Source organism: Gambusia affinis, linkage group LG12, assembly GCF_019740435.1.
Source record: "Gambusia affinis linkage group LG12, SWU_Gaff_1.0, whole genome shotgun sequence".
NCBI lineage: Eukaryota > Metazoa > Chordata > Actinopteri > Cyprinodontiformes > Poeciliidae > Gambusia > Gambusia affinis.
In genome coordinates this window covers 21,535,295-21,552,556 of record NC_057879.1, presented here as the reverse complement: position 1 = coordinate 21,552,556, position 17,262 = coordinate 21,535,295, and the positions used below count along the sequence as shown (strand labels likewise).

Here is a 17,262-nt window from a genome sequence, read left to right as displayed (position 1 = left end):
AGGCAACTAAAGACATATTTCTTAATTTAGTTTAGTAAATAAATTGTAGTTTATTGTCTTTAAATATATCTCAGTGGGTTGTTTTGGCATGACTAATCTTCATTTTAAATTGGGGGCTCGTCCGGGATCTAAATCTGTGTTGTGACGGCATTTAAGTCAAATTCTATTTATCAAGAATAAAAATGATAACTTTCCACATCTTCAGTTCAATCACAGAAAACAGGATTGTATCTTTTTGAATGAGGTAGATTCATTTGATGTCAGTAAATATATTCGATGTTACTATTAATACATCCAAAGCTTTTTGAATGACTAAAGCTCAAACTAAAGAAAACTGCTAAAATTACTTAAGACAAAAAATTACTTTTTCTTAAATGAGAATCCAGAATAGTTCAAAATCTACAATCATCTCAAACTTCAACAAAAATCAAACATTCAGTTTCAAATATAGACTATCATCAGCTGTAATAAAATTTTGATGCAGAGGACTGAGAAGGTTTTCAGTATCCAATAGTAAAAGAAAACTGAAGTCTTTGGCTTGATTTTTAAAAAAACAAAAAAAAAAACGATTACCTTCAACAAACTGAGTAGATTTAAAATAGCCAAAAACTTAAATGCTACAAGTTCAAAACAAGACTGAATACATTTGCAGTCTAAGTTAAGATTTTTAAATCATGGACACATTTAGCAAGAGAAAAGTACTACTTCTAAAACAAATAGAGAATAAAGAACATAGATACAGTTTCAAGACAAGCTAAAATAAAGTAACAAGCCTTAAACCTCCTAAAATGGAGGAGCTTGGAATGGAGAATGCAATCTATAAATACACAAAGTGCACCTAAAATCCTTCAGAGTGCAGACGATGCAGTCTATTGCTTCTGCAGAACATCTTGGGAATTATTTTGATAAATTGCAAAGCAAGGGGAATATTTGCATATGCATTCCTCTGCAGGATATATAAAACAGACAATGTAGGTATTAAATTGCCAAGCTCTGGGCTCCAAATTGGACCCAGAGAAACTGAGCAAATCTAAACACACCACATCCATCAACTCATATTTAGTGCTTCTTCCTCTTCCTTTACCTTTTCCACATGGATTACATGGAAGTAATTGTTTGAATGCTCTGTCCTGCCTCACCGAATGAAATATGACAGAGTCCAGATGGGTTTCACTTAGTGAAACTGAAGAAAAGAAAAAAAAAGAAAAAGCAGCCATGCACTGGGCTGGGGAAGCGTGCATAACAAAGCTCAGAGCTGATGCTCCAGAGACTTCACACAGAATTTTATGACCCAGAAATGTGTTTTGTTTACGCCATAAATTAGTGGAAGGAGAAGAGAAAAACTCCAGCCTGCACACCCCACAGCCTCAAAGCATACAGTGAGACAGGAAATAATCCAGAGGGGTTTTAAAGAGCCGTCTTTAATCCCTGATGTTAACCAGTACAATAAAGGTCAGCTTTCAGTAAGCTTGTGCAGTTTAGAAAGACACAGAGACACACACACAAATCTGGGCTTCTGACGAAAACTTAAAACCCCCGTTTACTTCAAACAAATGCACCGAAACACGTGCTTCTAGGATATCAAAGCAAGAAAGGCAGTGGATTTTATTTACATTAAGTATGTGAGAATACTGTATATATAATGAGCTCCTTCATGTGGAACATTGGAGGTGTATAATCTGTTGTTTTTAATGTACAAATATACATGCAAATTTAGTATTTTTTTAAATAAAATGATCCTTCTCGGTTACACACTCCTTTGGATTGGAGAACTCTATTAACCACAGATTATTTCTGTTGTAATTATGTATCAAACTCAAATTGACCAAATCCTACAACAAGGAATAGCTGTGATATTATTTTTATATGCTAAAAATATAAATAATGTTTGGTTATTCATTTGGATTTAGACATTAATTGAAATTGAAGATTTACTAGAAAAAATTTGACTAATCTCAGAAATTTCCAACATTTTTTTTTTTTTTTTGTAATTTTCTGAATTGAAAAGTCAAGAATTTACTAAGGCAGAAATGTTGAGATTGATCTCAGAAATTTTGTAGAAACAATGTTTTACTTTTGAAACTCAAATTTCCAAATTTTTCCACAAAGTACAAAATTTCTGAAATTCTCTGAAATGTTCAACTTGTGAACTGAAATTACTTTTTTTCTACAAAACTACTGAGATAAACCTCAAAATTTCTGTTTTTTCACACAAACTTTTGGAGAGCTGTACGGAAGAGGATTAGGGCCACTGAAAAAAAAAAATTCTGAGATTAAAGTCAGAATTTTTAAATTTTTTTTGGTGGCCCTAATTCTCTTCCGTAGAGCAGAATTATTATTATTATTTATTTATTTTTTGTAGAAAATGTTTGAGATTAAGCCGTAACTTTCTGAATTTTTGGCGGAAGATTACGATCCTTTATCTATCTACGATGGCCCTTATACACCATTGTAGAAATCTGAGATTAAAATCACAATACTTTTCCTTTCCAGTGGCCCTAATCCTTTAGCAAGTGACAAAAAGAGAGAGTCGGGAAGAAGTTCTCCATGTTCTGATATATCTGCTGCCTTAAAGGCGACTTATTGATGGTGCTTTGAACCAAAAACTGGGTAATACTTTGTAATATTAATGCCAAGGCAGGGCATATTAAGGTTATTGGTATTGAACAGTTTTGGGAGGAATGGGTGCCCTACATTGCACACTCTTGGAGAAACTAAAAAGGTTTGTTCTAACTTGCCTTACAGTTTTACCCTCATGCTCTTAATCACATCTTATCAAGACGTCCCCAGATAATTAAACTCATTTAGAGCGCAGTGATAAATTAGAGGAGGTTCACTGCAAAAAGTGTGATATGAGGAAGAGGGGGAAGAGAGAGAAGAAAAACTGTGCTTTGATTATGCCGCAGCCTTCTGGAAGTGTTCATCTTTGCTTTCAGGAGGAACACTCCCATTCGGGCGGCAGCAGTGACTCAATAATTCAATTTAGTCCTCGGTGATCACATCATGTCTGTCACAGTTATTTAAGACGCCGCTCTGTCGTCCGGCCTGCTGTGAATAACGCGCTCGCTCCAGCAACGGCTTTCTGATGCTCAACGAAATAAAGCAGATCATCGCTCTCACATCCGGGAGATCTCAGCAGAGTCAGGCTCAAATACATGCAGCGTCAAAAATAGTTCCTGTGATTCTCCAGCCAAAACCCAGCTGCCTTTACTACTGAGGAAGATATTCAATTTGTCCTCTAATTCGGTTGTGTGGGTAAAAAGATGCTTCGAAACAATGTTAGTCCAGCCAGAAGCTGCAGGGACTTAATTGGGAACTTGAGACAGGGCCTCAGCGAGAGATCAACTTCCTGCAGGAGAAGTTGTCATCATTACTACTTAAGTTGCTGCAGGAGTCAGAGGGCTCCACAGATGAAAAGCCAAAAGCTCTGGCTCCTTTCCAGTTGCGTCAGAGATGAAGATTCAGTCACTGGGAGAGTTGATGGTTCATCAAATAGGCTGAAAGTGGAGTGGGGATCTGTCTTTTGTCTGCTTTGATGCACAATCACTGCCTGATGGATCCAGCTGCCATCATACAGCGTTTCTAAGAAAGAAAGTATAAAAGAAATCAAGATTTTCTCCAGGGAAAGAACACACCTGGACACAGAATTACAGGGTAGTGGTGGAAGTCGAGTGTTGACGTTTTCCACATTCAGAGTTGGGTAGTAGGCAGTTACATTTACTTGAGAAATTTTTTTTATGAAGTATTTCTATTCTTACTTCAGTAACATTTCTGTATTCTCTAAACACTGTACTGTTTCATTCATGAATAAAAAACAAACCAAAAATTCACCAGACACAGGCACACACCTTCCATTTTTGTTAAAATTTCTTTAGTTTTTGTTGAAAGAAACTGATTTGGAAAAGTTTTCCTTTGAGTTTTTTGCAATTATGTTATTTATGTGAATTATTTACATTTCGGTCTTTAAAATACCATATTCCCACATAACTTTATATTTTGTCCCGTTTGTGTAATCTTTAAAAATTAAACCATTGATCAGTTACTCAGTACTTGAATAGACTTTTTACCAAATACTTTTTTACTCTTACTTGAGTATAATTTTTTTTTGGTACTCTATCATCCACATTACTTTTTGTTTCAAATTCTATTCAATTTATCTGTTATTATTATTGATCATCTGTCTACAGTGACATATATTGTCCAGCCCTAGAAGAGAACTAACATTTTGTAGATGTTGTGGGACAAAATCAGTCTTTGACTTTAACAGATGAAAGTTATTTTTTACTGAACTACACACACCCACACCCACACCCACACACACACACGCACACACACACACACACCCACACCCACACCCACACCCACACACACACACAAAAAAAACAATAAAAAATATTCATCTGTTGAACTTCATCTGAAAACTGCTTAGTTGTGCATCTCAAAGGCACAACCAACATAAATCACAGTGAAAACTTTCCAGAGCAACAGTTACTGTCTGGCCGGGTTCTGCTGGGAGGCGGCACTCTTTTGATGAACGAGCCTTTGGGTCCGTCTGCTGGTTCTGGTGGAGGTTAATGAGAAGCGTGACGAAGCTGCGACTGATACAGGCCATGGAGACATATGGGCATTTTTCTGGTCCATCCGCTGCTAAGTTCAGCAGCCATGCGTCTCTGACAACTTGTGGAGCGTCGCGAAGGCTTGCAGCAGACAGAGGAGCGTCTGGAGTTGAGTTATGGAGGAGAAAAGATCAGGGAGGTGGTAGAGGAGAGGGGTGGGTAAATACCTGGTCCCTGCAGGTAGCCAGCCCCCCATAGTGACCTTGTTCCTTTCCCTCCAGTATAAATGGCTGATAAATGGGGGAGCGAGGACACAAACACGAATAGAGGCCAACTTTGGCTCACATATCATGGGCTTGTAGCACAAATGGGGATTCATGAGTAAAGTAGGCGATTTGTTTTTATAGTTTGAAAAAATACAAAACTTTTCTTTTAGGTAGGAAAAAACTTTGGAGAATGACAGATTCACATAATTACATGTTTACCTGGTGAAAAATGAAATGCAACGTGATGGAGGGAGGTTTAGCTTTTAAAAAAAGTCCTGGACAGGTCAGCACACTGTAAAACATTTGAAGATGATTTAACTTGAAAATGAAAGTCCACCTGCTGCCTTAAAAATGCAATTTAAGTCAACAAGTATTGGTTTTAACTCAGAAATTAAAGTTCATAAAGCTGAGTTAAGACACAAGTTGTCTAAACATTGTTTTTTAAATTCAATAATCTTGAATTGTGAGTTATTTCACAATATGCAAGAAAAAAACTAGTTAAAGATCAAACATTTCTCTATTAGTTTGACTCACAATGTCAAGTTAAAATAACTCCTTATTTTACTTTGAATAATTTAAATTCTTGTTTCAAATTTAGTGAAACATTTAATGTAAACAGGAGATTATCCTCAAGCTTTAGAATAAATGTTTTCCTTAATAAAACAAGAGACGGATCAATGTCTTCCATCTCAGGATACAAAAACATGCTGCTAAGCATTCTGGGAAATTATTCCCACTCCCACATATTCTTCCAGTTTTTTAAGAGCTAATCTAAAAACTTTAATTTATTAAACTCTTGCAGGTTTGACAAAATTAATAAAACGTTAACACAACTTACTGCTGTAAGTTTATCAAAATGTAAAACTTCTGGAGACGTCCATCTGTGTTTCCTGTAGTTACTGACAAAGTCAACAAGCCTGAATTTTGTTCAAATCTCTGTGTCAAACAAAGAACATGATTAAATAAATGGTTCTTATTGTCTGATGAATCAGATTTAATCATCAAAAGGTGAACAAAATAGATGTATCACTAAATGACAATAAACTGTAAAAAATTATTTCTGTTCACTGATTTGGATGACAAACACAAAACCACTTCCTGCTTAAACCAATATTTAAACTTTGTAATGTTTTTCCAGACAAAAGTCTAAAACTGAAACGTTACATAATAAATGTTGCTAATTTAACAGCAGGCGGGGGTTTAATCTTTTAGGGAGATTAAGCATAATTTTAATTATTGAGATTAACATTTCGGGTGAAAATGCAGTGAGCTGAGGATTTGATTTAATGATCATCTATAAAAGATGTGAAACAAAAATAATCAGCAATCTCAAAAAGGCAACAAGTTTTGGAAAAAACAACAACAAACTTTCTGATTGCACAATTCTTTTAATTTCTACTTCAGTAATGCTATTTTGAAGTAACATGCAATTAATTTTTTTAAATTAAACTTAACCCAGTTGTAATAACCTTGCCAGTTGAAGAGTAAGAAAATTATAACAGACACAATTTAAAATAAACCTTCTTGTTTGCAAACAATGTTTTTATGCCAAGGTTGTTTTCTATCTGCTGTTGTTCATCTGGAAGGCAAGTAAATTTACAGAAAAACAGCAAATCTCTTCCTTGGAAGTAGTTTGCACTGGACAAGAAAAGACTCAGTAAACTGGAGTATATGCCTTCAGAATCAAATATAAGTATTTGATTTATATATCAACATAAATAGAATTATTTATGTTGATAAAAAAATATTTAGTTTGTTCTGTTTGTAAAACTACACTGCCAAAATTGTACTACAATGATTTGGATTATTTAACTTGTCATACAAAAATAAAACATTTTTTTTATTTTTACCAAGCTAAATATTTAGCTTACAAACTTGGTATTTAATGCCAAACTAAATATTTTAGTTAGCAAATGTAATAATTAGCTCCAAACCAAATATTTAGCTATCAAACTATTTAGCTTGCTAGCTAAATATTTAGTTTGTCAACTAAAAATATTTGCATATCTAGACATTTCCCTGTTTTAACAAACTTAATTCACCTGTTAATCAGCCATCAACGCAAACCAGGTGTTCAAGTTTTCATCATGTTAGGGTGCTGCCATTTCATCGTCATCGGATGCATTCACTTCCAAAATAACTTCAGAGTCAGATTTTACACAGTTGATTAATATTTAAATTTATGGCTGTTTATTGATTATTTAACAACTTTTAGCCATTAAGTTGCGACAGAGCCGCCAATGGCGTTTGCTTTAACTAAATCTATGGTCCTACAGAAGGTGAAAGTTCACATCTAAAGCTTGTTCACTTCGCTACAGAGACCAGGTTGGGGCAAAACCTTAAGAAAAGCTTTATGACAACATCAAAAGCCTCAGCTCTCCTGAACTGCTGGATCGTGAATCTTGTAAGACGAGCAGCTGCAGCGGAAACTGTTTTCGCCCTGTTTCAGCCTCATGGCCACATTTTGCAGAGGAGCTGTTGCGCAATCGGGACTAATTCAGGAGGGGGGGCTTGTAAGATGCAAGCTTCATGGGATCAGTGAGCAAGCCTTCTTTGATCTCCCATCCCAGATAATATAGGTCATCTCTTCTGGGGGGGAAACAACAAAAACCAAGTGAGGTGGAAAACATCCTTCAGCCCACCTCTTTGGAGCAAGAAAGCAAATATGCCCCCCAACCCAGAATTCCAGCTGCCTAAATGAAACCACAGAAGAAACGCAGCTGACCTGTTTTCATGGGCTCCATCTCTGAACACAGCAGCCTGTTTGCAGATGAGAGGAAGAGGAATTTCTGAAATGTGAAATATTGCATCTGTCATTTCCCATCCTGCTGCTTGTATGTGGAGCCTGTTCACACTGGGTATCCATGGCAACTGTTTTATAATGCCTCACCAAACACCTTAGAAGAGGTTTCTTTTTATCTGGGCCAGAGGGCTGGGACAGAGGCGGCGAAGAATCAAACGAGAGGGCAAATGTGACAGGTGACGGGTTGCCAAACGTAGCTTTTAGCTGCGAAAAGGGAAAATAATAAAAGAAACAATGAAGAGAACAAGCAGAGATTATGTCAGGTTAATCATTTCTTGAGGTTCAGCTGCTGCGGCGTGTTGGTAGCAGTCATAGGAAGGCAGCCATGGGTTCATGTGCTTCAGTGAGACTCGCTGGCACCGACATTCACTACACAGGAGCGTGTAAGCTGGGCGCTCGAGGACAAGGCCAGTCATGTGGAATACAGCAGGCGCGAGCTTGATGGCAGGGCAGCACGCGGCCAGCTGGGGCTTCTGCAGCCACGAGCCCACGCCAGGAGCCGGCACGGCCAATCAGGGACGAGCCCCGGACTTTGTTCATGCATGCTAATACGCTCGTCCAAGGAGGGATCAGCCGGGTTGGGGTTGATGGTCGCTATGGATACGGCACCAGCCACACATTACCTGAGCAGGTAAGTCAAGTGGAAGAAATGTGACCTTCAGTTATGCAATCATGGCTCAGATCAGCTGAAAGGATTAATGAGAAACCTGCTGATGTTTGGAGGAATAGCAGATGAATAACTGATAAAAATCTGGAGCCATAATTTTAAAGGTTATGCTTCCTTGAACAATTTAGGTCAGAGCTATGGGTAACACAAAAGATGTTCATAACACTGTCTGGAAAAACATAAATAAATCATTCTTAGATAATGAGATTTTAGTCTGCTCCCTTCAGAATGAGCTGTTTCAGGACCTCTTGTCACTTTAAATACAAATAAGTAGTTGCTGGCCACGCCCCCAATTCAATGTTTACATGAAAATAGCCGCAATTATACAGATGAGCAATTATACAACTGTACATGGTTGAAAAGCAGAAGTAGAGCCTCCTGCACAATCAATAAGAGACCAGCAAGTGGTTTCTGGATGATAACAAAAAAATTTTTGTTTTTTTTTTGTTTTTGTTTTTTTATGGCAGCCATTGCACAGGACATGCAGAGGTAAAACCAGACAAAGACAAGAAAAACTTTCAGTGTCAATTCGTTGTACTAGTTCAGTGCAATTATTCCATAAAAAGACTGGAAAAAAATACTAAAACATGCATTTGATCCTTTAAAAACAGTTCTTTTTAGCTGAAGTTTTAAATTACGGAAAGTTTTGTAGTTGACTTTTGTAAGCAGTTTGTTGCATTGGCTTTTATTTAAGAGTTAATGAGAGTAATCCAGATTAAATCCTAAATTAAAGAGTGATGTTTGCTTTATTAAATGAATAGTTTAAACTTAGGTTTGAGGGCTAGCTTATCCTGCTTCTATCTCGTGTTGCGTGGTTTACCAACAGTTATGCCTGTGGAGGTTTTGAAGACTAAATTGTGTGACGGGAGACCAAAAAATTCCCCGAACCGTTTTGTTCGTCTCAGAATAACCAGTTTAATCATTTTGAAAGGCTTCAGTGAGTCGCCAGAGGAACCGACAGCTACAGAAGCACAAGATGGATGCGAGTGCACAGATAAAGGGAATCTATTACATTATTTTGACTTTGCAAAGTCAAATATGCTGTAATTTTTACATGACACAAATAATACAACTGTTCAATCTGAATGGAAATGCCTGGATCAGACAGAGAGCAATATTTGGCCAATTTAATCACTTATCTCAGTTATTAACTCGGGTAGCAACAAGTTAAAAATGTATTTCTAATCAGTATTTCGTCTCTCGGTCGACACCACAGCCACTTTTGGCGGCTTTTATCCCACAGGGATCTTTGAGGTCATCCGTCTCTTCATATGGTAATGTCTTAATCACCATTTCCCAAATGAACTGAGCTTATGCAGGGCTTGGAGTTATTAGGTGTATTTGGGGAAATTAACCTTTTCTCCTGGAAGGGCATCTGATAATCCAGACTGTTCAACTCTACACTAAGCTTAGTGAATTTTTCTTCTCCTCTGCAGAGCAAAATGAGCAACAATATATTAATGCAGGAGCTTTTGGATGATATTCAAGTCATCTGCTTCGGTCATAAATTGAGAGAATAATAAAGGAAATGGATCCTGAGCAGAAATAACACCAGAGAGCACGACTGAGCCCTAATCAATGTTATTTTGATGTTGGGAAAACCACTACCAGGGATTTTCTTCAGTCATTATCTTGGGTAACTAAAGCAAAACTGTGGAAGGAAAAGTAATTTCCAGAGTTACTGAAGAAAAGAAATAAAGTATTTGTATAAGTTTCTCTCAAATACAGCTGCAGTCAGAAATGGAGAGGAATCTCATATTAACGTTTTAATTTTAAATAATTTTCTGAACCACAGTTTGGCCAGAATGATACAATATTCAACTTTAATTAAATTATAAAAATAGATTTGCATTTAGTTTTTTGTACACTGTAAAGCTAAGTGGTGGTAGCAGAATGTAAAGGGGTTGTTTATACAATGCACTTTTACCCTTTATTGGTTTCATTTGGGTTTTTTTTTGTGTCCTGGGTTTCTTTCTTTCAACAAAAAATAAAGTTTTTTGATGAAAATAATACTTCGAACCTCCATTCATCATGACAACAGTAGCGAATGTGAATCCCTAAAAGCTCACATTTGTTTTTGGGTGATCTGGTTCGTTGTTATCCGACTTCTTAAACCAAAACTCCTGCTTGGTTTAAGTCAGAAAATAAACAGCAACTCCAAGATCTTTGTGATGATTTATTGTAAAATGGGACAATATTTACATTGATCTCGTTTGAAGCTTTGTTAAAATGGAAATGTTGAGAAGAAATGAGTTTTGAAATGACTTTACGCTCAGAGAGTTTGCAGCAAAAATCACATTTTTACTTATGGTAGACTTTCACAAAATGATTTTTTTATGTTGGCATTTAGTTGTTTTGTATTTTCAATCTGGATTTCATGATAAGATTTTGAATTGATGTTTGTTTTGGCAAACAAAATCCCCTAACTTGAGGATTTTGTCAGTGCTGTTCTTCCATAGGCAACATTTCAAGTTATATCTAAATCTTATTTATGATGGAATGTTAGGATCATATTAGAAAAAAAGGATAAAATAATGAAAAGTCAGAAAATTACAACAAAGTCATGATGTTACAAGAATGAAGTCAAAGTATTATAAGAAAGTTGTACAATAATAAAGTTAACATAGCAAAAAGAATAAATTTGTACAATAACAGGCACATTATGAGAAAGTCGTACCAGACTAAAAATGAAATAATATGAGAATAAAGTCACAGAATGACTATTTTCAAAATATTGACTTTATTCTCACATTATTGGGGCCTGCCCATAGCAATGCATAAGGAGAGCAGTGACTGACTTGCGAAGCAAGTCAGTCACTGCCTCCATGCATTGCATGGCAGGCACCTATTGTTCTACACCCAATAGAATGTTTCTTTAATACGTATTATTTATTATTCTTCCGTTACCGTTAATGCGGCTCGTACCGCTGCGAGCCCACCCACAAAAGTGGTATCAAAACGTGCGGCTCGTTCCCGGGAGGGGAGCTATTACTTTTGGTGGGCTTTGGAGTTACCATGGCGACGTAAAAAGCAAAAAACGACCCCAAAATCACTAACGAGCTCACCAGGTGCATCTCTCGTCGTCAAGGGGACGAGGCAACCAGTAAATCCTGAAAATACCCTATTTTTGAGGATTTTCTGTGTCGTCATAACTTTATGTAGAAACGCCATTCAAACTTCATTTTGTAGATACGTCCGTGATCTCTTTTAAAGTGAAGACAGCACGTCAATATGTATTATGGTTTGTCCACAACTTCTTTCTAAGCGACCCAAAGTTTTTGATTTTTGGAAAAATCAGAGTGTGAAGGGCTCCGCTTAGAGTGAGAGTCAGAGCGACATTTTGACCCCAAATCATTTTTAACTCGCCTCACGCTCACAAATATTGCATGATTGGTATCAAACTTGGTCATGACATTGATACGCGTGCCTGCTCCGGTCAAATGTTTTCAAAAATTATCTAGCGCTTACAGTTTTCTCCAGGTGCTTCAGAGCAAAGTCATGCGCCAGGGTTGCAGACAGATCTCACTGTTTCACTTCCATGTATTTCTGAATTATTTCAGACCTTGGCACACACTTTTTTTATCTCATCGCTGTTAATTCTGTGTGTGAGGTAGAGATTTGAATGGCGGACTATGTGAGACGACAAATAGCCCTCTCATATGCTTCAAACGGTTTTCGAATATGTATTACGGTTCCTGAACGGAAACAGTTTTTGCAATGCTTTTTTAGTCAAACTGGCTGGCTCAAACAGAGAATTGTCTCCCCTGGATGTCTCACTCACAGCTGGCAGAGAGGATTATTTACCATGGCAACGGAACCCAGAGCAGGGAGATTTGCTGAGGACTACAACACGCATCACTGTAGTTCGAACTACTAGTTCAGTTAAAACAGAGGAGGACTGAGCTGGCCTTTAGAAAAACTTGCTGCTATGGGCTGTATATAACTAATTTAACCCTGTCACTGTTACACATGGGATGAGTTTGGCCCTTTGAAATGAAGCTTACTGAAAATTTCAAAATAAAAGCCCTTGAAAATTTTTACATCAGGTCATTGCTTTTTGAGCGTTATATGACTGATTTAATCCAATGACTGTTACACATGGGATGACTTTGACCCTTTCAAATGAAGCTTAACAAAATTTCAAAATAAAAGCCTTGGGAATTTTTACATCATGTAATTGCTTTTTGGCTTTATGTGACTGGTTTATCCAAAGCACTCTTACACATTGGATTAGTGTGGGCATTTAATATGAAGCTTACTGCAAATTTCAAAATAAAAGCCTCAAAATGCCCCTCTGGACAGTGCACCACGGAGGCGGTGCAGTGATATCATTCTGCATTATCTGTTTATCCCAGGTTAGGGAACTGCCTTGCACAGCAAGGCAGTTCATTAGCATTAGCCTTTTAGCTTAAATAAGCTATTACCTATTTTTCTTACTTATCTGCCATGTTTAGTATTCTGAAGGAATTAAGTAAATTACAGAGAACATTCTAATAATATCCCACATGCTACAGAGAGCATTCACGCTAACATTAGCATATTTGCTCATTTTAGCTAATACACTTACTTTATCATACTGAATGGTGCATGTCCAGTTTACTTAACATTATTGTGATTCTATTGATTGCTATTGATTACATTGCAGCTTTTTAGCATTGATGCAAATTGTTAGCATCAGAACGCTTGGTCCAAACCGACGGGCTCACTTTGGCAGGCCCCAGTTAAATTTCTTCAGGAATTTTCTAGTTGGGGTTTGCCCATATGCATAAGGAGAGCAGTGACTGACTTGCGGCAAGTCAGTCACTGCCTCCATGCATTGCATGGCAGGCACCTATTGTTCTACACCCAATAGAATGTTTCTTTAATACGTATTATTTATTATTCTTCCGTTACCGCTTAATGCGGCTCGCATCCATGCAGCCCACCCACAAAAGTGGTATCAAACGTGCTCGCTCCCGGAAGGAGCTATTACTTTTGGTGGGATTTGGAGTTACCATGGCGACGTAAAAGCAAAAAACGACCCCAAAATCACTAACGAGCTCACCAGGTGCAAGTCTCGTCAAGGGGACGAGGCAACCAGTAAATCCTGAAAATACCCTATTTTTGAGGATTTTCTGTGTCGCCATAACCTTATGTAGAGACGCCATTCAAACTTCATTTTGTAGATACGTCCGTGATCTCTTTTAAAGTGAAGACAGCACGTCAATATGTATTATGGTTTGTCCACAACTTCTTTCTAAGCGACCCAAAGTTTTTGATTTTTGGAAAAATCAGAGGTAAGGTCGCCCGCTAGAGTGAGAGTCAGAGTGACATTTTGACCCCAAATCATTTTTTAACTCGCCTCACGCCACAAATATTGCATGATTGGTATCAAACTTGGTCATGACATTGATACGCTGCCTGCTCCGTCAAATGTTTTCAAAATTATCTAGCGCTACAGTTTTCTCTCCAGGTGCTTCAGAGCAAAGTCATGCGCCAGGGTAGCAGACAGATCTCACTGATTCACTTCCATGTATTTGATAAATATTTCAGACCTTGGCACACACTTTTTTTATCTCATCGCTGTTAATACTGTGAGTGAGGTAGAGATATGAATGGCGGGACTATGTGAGACGACAAATAGCCCTCTCATATGCTTCAAACGGTTTTCGAATATGTATTACGGTTCCCGAACGGGAAACAGTTTTTTGCCATGCTTTTTTTAGTCAAACTGGCTGGCTCAAACAGAGAATTGTCTCCCCCTGGATGTCTCACTCACAGCTGGCAGAGAGGATTATTTACCATGGCAACGGAACCCAGAGCAGGGAGAGCTGCTGAGGACTTCAAATACGCATCACTGTAGTTCGAACTACTAGTTCAGTTAAAACAGAGGAGGACTGAGATGGCCTTTAGAAAAACTTGCTGCTATGGGCTGTATATAACTAATTTAACCCTGTCACTGTTACACATGGGATGAGTCTAGCCCTTTGAAATGAAGCTTACTGAAAATTTCAAAATAAAAGCCCTTGAAAATTTTTACATCAGGTCATTGCTTTTTTGAGCGTTATATGACTGATTTAATCCAATGACTGTTACACATGGGATGACTTTGACCCTTTCAAATGAAGCTTAACAAAAATTTCAAAATAAAAGCCTTGGGAATTTTTACATCATGTAATTGCTCTTTTGGCTTTATGTGACTGGTTTATCCAAAGCACTCTTACACATTGGATTAGTGTGGGCATTTAATATGAAGCTTACTGCAAATTTCAAAATAAAAGCCTCAAAATGCCCTCTGGACAGTGCACCGCCGAGGCGTGCAGTGATATCATTCTGCATTATCTGTTTATCCGAGGTTAGGGAACTGCCTTGCTGCGCAAGGCAGTTCATTAGCATTAGCCTTTTAGCTTAAATAAGCTATTTTCTATTTTTCAGACTTATTAGCCATGTTTAGTATACTTAATGGAGTAAGTAAATGACAGTAAACATTATAATGATACCCCACATGCTACTGAAAGTATTTATGCTTATATTAGCATATTTGCTCATTTTAGCTAATGCACTTGCTTTATCATACTGAATGTTGCATGTCCAGCTTACTTAACATTCTTGTGATTCTCCACATGCTATTGATTACATTGCAGCTTTCTTTAGCATTGATGCAAATTGTTAGCATCAGAACGCTGGGTCCAAACCGACGGGCACACTTTGGCAGGCCCCAGTTAAATTTCTTCAGGAATTTTCTAGTTGGGGTTTGCCCATATAGCATAAGGAGAGCAGTGACTGACTTGGCAAGTCAGTCACTGCCTCCATGCATTGCATGGCAGGCACCTATTGTTCTACACCCAATAGAATGTTTCTTTAATACGTATTATTTATTATTCTTCCGTTACTCGTTAATCGCTCGCATCGCTGCAGCCCACCCACAAAAGTGGTATCAAACGCGCGGCTCGTTCCGGAAGGGAGCTATTAATTTTGGTGGTATTTGGAGTTACCTTGGCGACTTAAAAATAAAAACACGACCCCAAAATCACTAACGAGCTCACCAGGTGCAAGTCTCGTCGTCAAGGGGACGAGGCAACCAGTAAATCCTGAAAATACCCTATTTTTGAGGATTTTCTGTGTCGTCATAACCTTATGTAGAGACGCCATTCAAACTTCATTTTGTAGATACGTCCGTGATCTCTTTTAAAGTGAAGACAGCACGTCAATATGTATTATGGTTTGTCCACAACTTCTTTCTAAGCGACCCAAAGATTTTGTTTTTGGGAAAACTCAGAGGGGGAAGTCAGCTCCTCAAGAGTGAGAGTCAGAGTGAAATTTCGACCCCAAAACAATTTTTAACTCGCCCTCACGCTCACAAATATTGCATGATTGGTATCAAACTTGGTCATGACATTGATACGCGTGCCTGCTCCGGTCAAATGTTTTCAAAAATTATCTAGCGCTTACAGTTTTCTCTCCAGGTGCTTCAGAGCAAAGTCATGCGCCAGGGTAGCAGACAGATCTCACTGATTCACTTCCATGTATTTCTGATAAATTTCAGACCTTGGCACACACTTTTTTTATCTCATCGCTGTTAATACTGTGAGTGAGGTAGAGATATGAATGGCGGGACTATGTGAGACAAAATAGCCCTCTCATATGCTTCAAACGGTTTTCGAATATGTATTACGGTTCCCGAACGGAAACAGTTTTTGCCATGCTTTTTTAGTCAAACTGGCTGGCTCAAACAGAGAATTGTCTCCCCTGGATGTCTCACTCACAGCTGGCAGAGAGGATTATTTACCATGGCAACGGAACCCAGAGCAGGGAGAGCTGCTGAGGACTTCAACACGATCACTGTAGTTCGAACTACTAGTTCAGTTAAAACAGAGGAGGACTGAGATGGCCTTTAGAAAAACTTGCTGCTATGGGCTGTATATAACTAATTTAACCCTGTCACTGTTACACATGGGATGAGTCTAGCCCTTTGAAATGAAGCTTACTGAAAATTTCAAAATAAAAGCCCTTGAAAATTTTTACATCAGGTCATTGCTTTTTGAGCGTTATATGACTGATTTAATCCAATGACTGTTACACATGGGATGACTTTGACCCTTTCAAATGAAGCTTAACACAAATTTCAAAATAAAAGCCTTGGGAATTTTTACATCATGTAATTGCTCTTTTTGGCTTTATGTGACTGGTTTATCCAAAGCACTCTTACACATTGGATTAGTGTGGGCATTTAATATGAAGCTTACTGCAAATTTCAAAATAAAAGCCTCAAAATGCCCCTTCTGATAGTGCATCCGGAGGCGTGCAGTGATATCATTCTGCATTATCTGTTTATCCGAGGTTAGGAACTGCCTTGTAGCAAGGCAGTTCATTAGCATTAGCCTTTTAGCTTAAATAAGCTATTTTCTATTTTTCAGACTTATTAGCCATGTTTAGTATACTTAATGGAGTAAGTAAATGACAGTAAACATTATAATGATACCCCACATGCTACTGAAAGTATTTATGCTTATATTAGCATATTTGCTCATTTTAGCTAATGCACTTGCTTTATCATACTGAATGTTGCATGTCCAGCTTACTTAACATTCTTGTGATTCTCCACATGCTATTGATTACATTGCAGCTTTCTTTAGCATTGATGCAAATTGTTAGCATCAGAACGCTGGGTCCAAACCGACGGGCACACTTTGGCAGGCCCCAGTTAAATTTCTTCAGGAATTTTCTAGTATATTATATTTTATTCTTCCGTTACCGTTAATGCGGCTCGTACCGCTGCGAGCCCACCCATAAAAGTGGTATCAAACGCATGCGGCTCTAACCCGTCATTGGAGCTATTAATTTTGGTGGGATTTGGAGTTACCTTGGCGACGTAAAAACCAAAAAACGACCCCAAAATCACTAACGAGCTCACCAGGTGCAAGTCTCGTCGTCAAGGGGACGAGGCAACCAGTAAATCCTGAAAATACCCTATTTTTGAGGATTTTCTGT

At 37.9% G+C, this 17,262-nt stretch overlaps 1 long non-coding RNA gene across 1 annotated transcript; it reads right to left on the bottom strand.

Moving 5' to 3' along the window:
• Positions 1–7,060: 7,060 nt before the first annotated feature.
• On the bottom strand, positions 7,061–8,245 carry LOC122840865. Its single transcript, XR_006372302.1, has 3 exons — positions 7,713–8,245; positions 7,548–7,611; positions 7,061–7,411 (listed from the first exon to the last, which is right to left on the bottom strand). It is a non-coding gene; the product is annotated as an uncharacterized LOC122840865 (long non-coding RNA).
• Positions 8,246–17,262: the final 9,017 nt, after the last annotated feature.